This window comes from Octopus sinensis, linkage group LG6 (genome assembly GCF_006345805.1).
Source record: "Octopus sinensis linkage group LG6, ASM634580v1, whole genome shotgun sequence".
NCBI classification, from domain to species: Eukaryota; Metazoa; Mollusca; class Cephalopoda; order Octopoda; family Octopodidae; genus Octopus; species Octopus sinensis.
This window is the reverse complement of record NC_043002.1, coordinates 28,829,969-28,837,162: the sequence shown is the minus strand read 5'-3', so window position 1 is coordinate 28,837,162 and position 7,194 is coordinate 28,829,969.

Below are 7,194 nucleotides of genomic sequence, written 5' to 3'. Positions count from 1 at the left end.
ATTCCTGAGCGCCATACTAATACAATTGTTTGTTTGTATTCCACCTGCCTTCGTCTTTTGTTTATTTTCATAAAGCTTCCCGTTATATATATATATATATAATATATATATATATATATATATATATATATATTACACACGCACTTATACGTACATATGTAAATATACAGTTGCATGCATACACAAGTTGCGTTGCAGAAGTTTTGAGAATTGTTCAGCCAATTGTACCTAGAAGCATCAGCAGTGATACACAAGGAAATCTCAGAGACAACTGGATCTGTTTATGATTCAAATTTCTTTATTCCTTTCCACAAAATTAGCCTTCTCCTCTATAACCTAATGTGCCCTTACTCTCAGTCATAACCAACGCCAGTCTCAGTAATATGTTCGACCCAGATCAGACAGAAAACCTTTACACATCATTACTGACTTTAGGGCTACAATGGACTGACAGAAATAGTGTGAAAACAAAAATGAAAAATAAAGGCAAATGGAAAAAAATGCAAGAAGGAAAGAAAGAATAAAAGAAAGAAAGAAAGAAGACAATGAAAAGAAGAAAAAGGAAAAGGAACGCAGAAATAACAAGTAAAGGTACGTAATTGTCAATTATTTACTGAAGAAACGACCTGAAAGTCTTTCATTAAAACTGTATGCTGTCAACAACACATTGATTTACTCACTTATTATCATCATCCTCGTCGTTTCCTCGTCATCGTTATCGACGTCGTCATAACCAGTCATTGTCATTATCGTCGCCATCATCATCATCATCATCATTATCATCTTTATCATAATCATCACCATCATCATCATCATCGTCGCCGTCACTTCAGTAATAGGATCATCATGATCATAATGAAACTCTTCTGCTGTTGTTGTTGTTGTTGTTATTGTTGTTAATGAGAATGATGATGATGATGTCCACGACGATGAGGGCGACGACGACGGCGATGACGACGATGACGACGACGACGACAATGACGACGACGACGAGATGATGATGATGATGATGATGATGATGATGATGATGATGATGATGATGATGATGATGATGATGACGATGATGATGATGATGATGATGATGATGATGATGATGATGATACTTGTGCTGCTACTATTTCTGTCCGTCGATTCGACAACGATGTCATCTTTCTTCATATTCCGTTCCAACACATTTCAGGATACGACACAGAACCACCAGTTGAAAGACAAGCTCTAAATGGGTAAAGAACCACAACTTTAGTTTCCCTTGATAAATTTCACAGTGACTAAAGGCTGCACTTCATTTCCCCAATTATTTGACGCTTCCGGTTTCAAGCAAGAACTCACCGTCTAGAATTACTCATCTTTTTCAACCCTCCTCAGGGCCACTACTTTGATGACAGACACCCTAATGTTAGTTCATAATACAGTACAATTTCGTGAGATGAGACGTTGCCGTACAGAATTCATGCCCACTGCAGCTTAGACTGCTCCTTTTGAACATAGCTTCGACACTAAAGTACTCTCACAATATTTGAACTCAGAGTATAGAACCAGGACAAATACCGCAAGACGTTAAGTCTGAGGTACTAATAATAATGCCATTTTATTGCTCTTATACTAAAAGTTTCGAAATTTATCTCACGACAAGATATTAGGTGAGTAGCGTTACAGTTGAGTACTTTAAGCTTGTGAGTTTACCATTACATGAAGAGGAATGGTAAACGCCAAACATTATATGAATAGCATTTTTCTTCCGTGCGTAAATAACTAGAAGAAATATCGAAAGACATTTTCCCGACATTCTGCCGATCTACCCCCTTAATCATTCTTTCTGTTATAGATACAAGGCCTAAAATTTTGAGGCAAGGATTCCGCCGAAGTCGAATTTGCCTTCCATCCTTTCGGGATCGGTAAAATAAATACCAGTTGACCACTGAGGTAAATGTAATCGACTTACTCACTCTCCCGAACTAAAATTTGAAACCCGGTGCTAATATTTGAAACCATTATTATTATTATTATTATTATTATTGTTGTTGTTGTTGTTGTTGTTATTACTATTATTATTATTGTTGTTGTTGTTATTATTATTACTACTATTATTATCATTATTATTATTATTATTATTATTATTATTATTATTATTATTAGTAGTAGTAGTAGTAGTAGTAGTAGTAGTAGTAGTAGTAGTAGTAGTAGTAGTAGTAGTAGTAGTAGTAGTAGTATGAAGGCGGTAAGCTAGCAGAATCGTCAGCACACTGAACAAAATGCTTTGTGATATTTCGCCCGTCACTACGTTCTATGTTCAAATTCATCCGAGGTTGACATTGCATTTCACCCTTTCGATAAATTAAGTACTAGTGAATAACCGGGATCGATGTAATCGACTAGTCCCCTAATTTCAAGCCTTGTACCTTTAGTAGAAAGGATACTTCTTCTTCTTCTTCTTCTTCTTCTTCTTCTTCTTCTTCTTCTTCTTCTTCTTCTTCTTCTTCTTCTTCTTCTTCTTCTTCTTCTTCTTCTTCTTCTTCTTGCTGTTGTTTTGATTATTATTGATCTGTATCAAAGGTGGAGAGCTGACAGAAAGGTTAGTACGCCAGGCGAAATGCTTAGCGGTATTTCATCTGCCGTTACGTTCTGAGTTCAAATTCCGCCGAGGTCGACTTTTCTTTCATCCTTTCGGGGTCGATTAATTAAGTACCAGTTACGCACTGGGGTCGATGTAATCGACTTAATACCTATGTCTGTCCTTGTTTGTCCCCTCTGTGTTTAGCCCCTTGTGGGTAATAAAGAAATAGGTATTTCATCTGCCGTTACTTTCTGAGTTGAAATTCCGCCGAGGTCGACTCTGCGTTTAGCCCCTTGTGAGTAGTAAAGAAATAAGTATTTCGTCTGTCTCTTCACTCTGAGTTCAAATTCCGCCGAAGTCGACGTTGTCTTTCTTCCTTTCTGGGTCAATAAATTAAGTACCAGTTGCGTACTGGAGTCGATCTAATCGACTAGACCCTTCCCCCAAAATTTCACGTCTAGTGCCTATAGAAGGAAGGATTATTGCTTTGTACTAAATTCTTCCTTTTACTACTTTAACCATCTTTTGCTCTGAGTAGTTACTAATAATAGCTAATAACCCGTCAGAGTTGTATCTCGAAATGCGCTCTGGGTCCAAGTGGCATTAGATGTATTATTCTACAACTACTGAGACCAGCTCAATGTCCTGTAACGCACTCTCAGAACAATTGTGGATGACCACCTTTCATTGTATATGGAGGAGATAGATTATAACTCTCTGCTATACAGACAGACAGACAGATAGATAGAAAGATAGATATGTTTCTTTATTAGCCACACAGGGCTGCATACAGATAGAACAAATTACAAGGTAGAGCTTTTCTTTTGGGGGTAAAAAAAAAAGGGAGTGGTGGTTTTCGATCAAAAGGGATCGTAAAAGGAAAGAAAGAGGACAAAAAAAGGGAGGGGTTAAAAAAAGGGGGGGGAGCAAAAAAAAATGAATAATAGTGATCGTTATCACAGAAATGTCAATATGAAGTGTAAAGGGGAGGACAGGTGAGGTTTACTCGTGGAAAGAAAAGCCTACAGAAAAGACAACGGTAACCTCGGTCAATAAAGTCACATGTTATATTTCTTTTTTTTTTTTGCAAATAAGCAACTCTCTGTATTAATTTTTACGGTTCATAGAATCATAGTCAAGGTGGCTTCGTCATTCATACGTGCCATCCTTGCTACATTCACCCATCTTTTTTTAAAACATTCACTAGACAAAACTTGCCTCTCTACTCTCACTTTTTTCTTCAAGTGATACTTGAAGAAGTTGATGAGACTGACCAGAGAGGAAAGTGTTTGTCTCTAATCCTTTCAGGCGCGTCCACCAGATACATTCTTTCGCCATAGCCACAAGTATGATAAAAATAGCTCTTCCTTCCCGTTTGAAGGAAGGAGGCGTGACGATATTAACGATAGACTCGGCTGATAAACCGACTCGTCCCACACGTGACAGCAGTCGTTCGACATAAGCCCACAGGTCGGAAATTGCTGGACACTGCACGATTGCGTGCAGAGCGTTGTCGTCGCTCTGCTCGCATCTCGGGCAGGTCGGCCCCGTGTTTCTCGAGCCATGCCTATAGAGCTTATCCCGAACGGGTAGCGCTTCTCGGTAGCACCGCCAGGCCAGGATCTCTGGAAGTTGTCCATAGGTCCGGGCCGAAAGTCGTTTGAAACAGGCGGGTCAGGTATTCTCGTCGACGCCCAGGTTTGCCCCGAGCTCGTCGTCGTACCTCCCCTACACTAATCCCCTATAGAATGCTTTGGTTGTGTTGAAGTCACTCAAGGTCGACCCGGGACGGCAGAGTTGCTTGAGAGCAACGCGACACTCGCGGTGCCATTCGCCCTTCCTCGGCCTCTTTTTGATCCACGACTGTAGTTCGGTCATGGAGACGAGTTGCGGGAATGCGTGCCTCACAAACGGCGACCACACCTGTTCACCGTCGTCTACATAGAGCCGGAGATGTCGCAGTCTCAGCGCGTGTCTGCGCATCATCAACCACGGCATGCCCAGCCCTCCTTTTAACGGGTGTTGACAGCAAATGGATCGCCTGACCATCGGGACGCATCCTTTCCACAAGAAGCGGAAGAGGATGCGTTCTAGTTTGGTGATGGTAGGGTCGGGACAAGGTACGACGGTCAGGCGGTAGTAGATGATGGACGCGATGTACGCGTTCACCACCTCCGCCCGACCTTTTAGGGATAGTTTCCTCTCGGCCCATTGCTGGGCGAGAGTGACCACCCTCCTCGTTATCTCGTTCCAGTTCTTCTCCATTTGGAGGTCCGGACCGAACCAGACCCCGAGCAACTCAACCGGGCCGTCTGTCCAGCGTCCCACGACGGAGGTACTGGTGGACGGCATGGGCTTGCTTCTCCAGGTGCCGAGCTGCAAGCCCACTGACTTTTCCCGGTTGATTTTTGCTCCTGTCACCGCTTCGTAGTCTTTCAGTGTCTCGCCGACCCGCTCGATGTGCTCGTGGCTTGACACTATGACGGTGACGTCGTCCGCGTATGCAGACACGCTCGTCCCGCATCCCAATTCTCGCGGGATGCCCCTTAGAGTCGCCAGCTTCCGCAGTAGTGGCTCAAGAGTCAATACGTATAGAAGCGCCGAGAGGGGGCATCCCTGACGGACCGAACGTGCAATGTCGAAAGGTCTCGATAGATGTCCATTTACGCGAATTACCGAACGGATGCCTCTGTACAAGGCAGCTATCCAGCCGCGGAAGACGGGACCGAAACCAGCCGCTCTCAGGACTGCCTCCAAGTATCGATGGTCTACCCTATCAAAGGCTTTCGATTGATCCAAGTTGATCAGGGCCCCGCCCATGCCAGGTTCGTTAACTACCCTGTCTATGATGTAGCGCATCAGATGGAGGTTGTCATGGATGCTCCGGCCCGGCACGGCGCACGTTTGTGCGTTGTCGACCAGTTTCTCGATGACAAGCGCCAACCTCTTGGCTAACACCTTTGTCAAAATTTTCAGGTCTGCATTGAGCAGCGTGATTGGTCTAAAGTTATCTATAATGTTTCCCTTGTTTGGATCTTTCTTCAGCAGAGTTACAGCTCCTTGACTCACAAAACCGGGTATGCTCCCGTTTTGCTGCCAGTTGCAGCATACCGCTGCCAAGACGTCTCCAAACAAGTCTGGCATACAATTGTAAAACTCGTAGGGTAGACCATCCAAACCCGGTGATTTGTCCCTCGAGCATTCTGCTATCGCTTCCTGCACTTCCGCCGCCGTGATGGCACCTTCGCAGCACCCTGCCTTTCTTGTCGAGAGTCGTGGCAGGCTATGTAGGTAGGCACTGAAGTCCACCCTACGTTCTTGCCCTCCACTCGTCCCGAACAGTCGGGCAAAATGCTGCTGAAAGGCCTCACACATTTTACTTGGCTCGAGCAATTCGCGCCCCTGTTCATCTACCAGTGACAGAATGGTGGCTTTGTTGCCCCGTTGCGCCTCTGCCGACCGGGCCTCTCTCGCGGCTCCAACACCTTCGTTCCTTAGAGCACGCATCCTAGCTCTGACAGCACATCCTTCGTGTTTGGCATTGAAGTGTTGGTCGACGGCCAACCTCGCCGCCAAAACGTCGGATGCGATGCCGCTTCTAATTGCCTCTTCTAGCTTCTTAACTAGCTCACCCTCTACTCTATTTCTATCTATGGCTAGTGCTTTGCTGTACCTAATCGCTTCTGCTTTTACTGCTCTCTTGAGGGCAAACCACCATTTGTTGTTGATGATGGCTCCCGTCAAAGCCCTCTTTACTAGTGTGCTAATCCGGTCTCTGAAAACTTGTCTGGACGGGAATGATGCGTTCAGTTTCCAGTACCCAGGACCCTGTCTATGTGCCTTATCTAAGTCTAGCGTACACGTCACTAATTTGTGATCCGTGTAGCTGACTGTGTGGAATTGTGGACATCCTAAGTTATCCTTGTCTACTGTCCTACACAGTATCCTATCTAGATACGATCTCGACGACTCACTGCGGTTGCTCCATGTCCACGTTGGTGCATTTGGGTGGTCGAGTCGGTACCTGTCAGACAGTTGGAATCGTCTGAGCAGGTCTCTGAGGCATTTACATCACCTTCTGTTTTTGTCTCTACCCACGTAGTCTACATGCGTGTCCAAGGTAGCATTCCAATCCCCCACTAAGAGTAAAGGACGAGACGTTCCCAAGAATACTTCTAGACGTCGAAAGAAATCCGCCCCTCCTGTTAAGGGCGGTGCGTAGACTGATACGAGTCGAAAAGCGCACCCATTGCTGCCGTCAACATCCAGAACGATCAGTCTACCCTCCGGGTCTACGAATGTCGTCTTGACTTCGAGATCCAGGCTCTTGTGAAAAAGTACCGCGGTACCACTACCGCCCATCCTCGGCAGACAGGGAGCGAAATAAATGTTAAACTGTCCGCCAAACATGGACTTTAGGGCCCGTGGCTCGTGGAGTCTGGTCTCACTTATAGATAGATAGATAGATAGATAGATAGATAGATAGATAGATAGATAGATAGATAGATGAATAGATAGATGGAAAGATGGATAAATAGGTATGTAGGTAGATAGGTAGGTAGGTAGGTAGGTAGGTAGGTAGGTAGGTAGGTAGATAAGCAGACAGACAGACAAACAGGCAGACAGACAGATAGATAGAT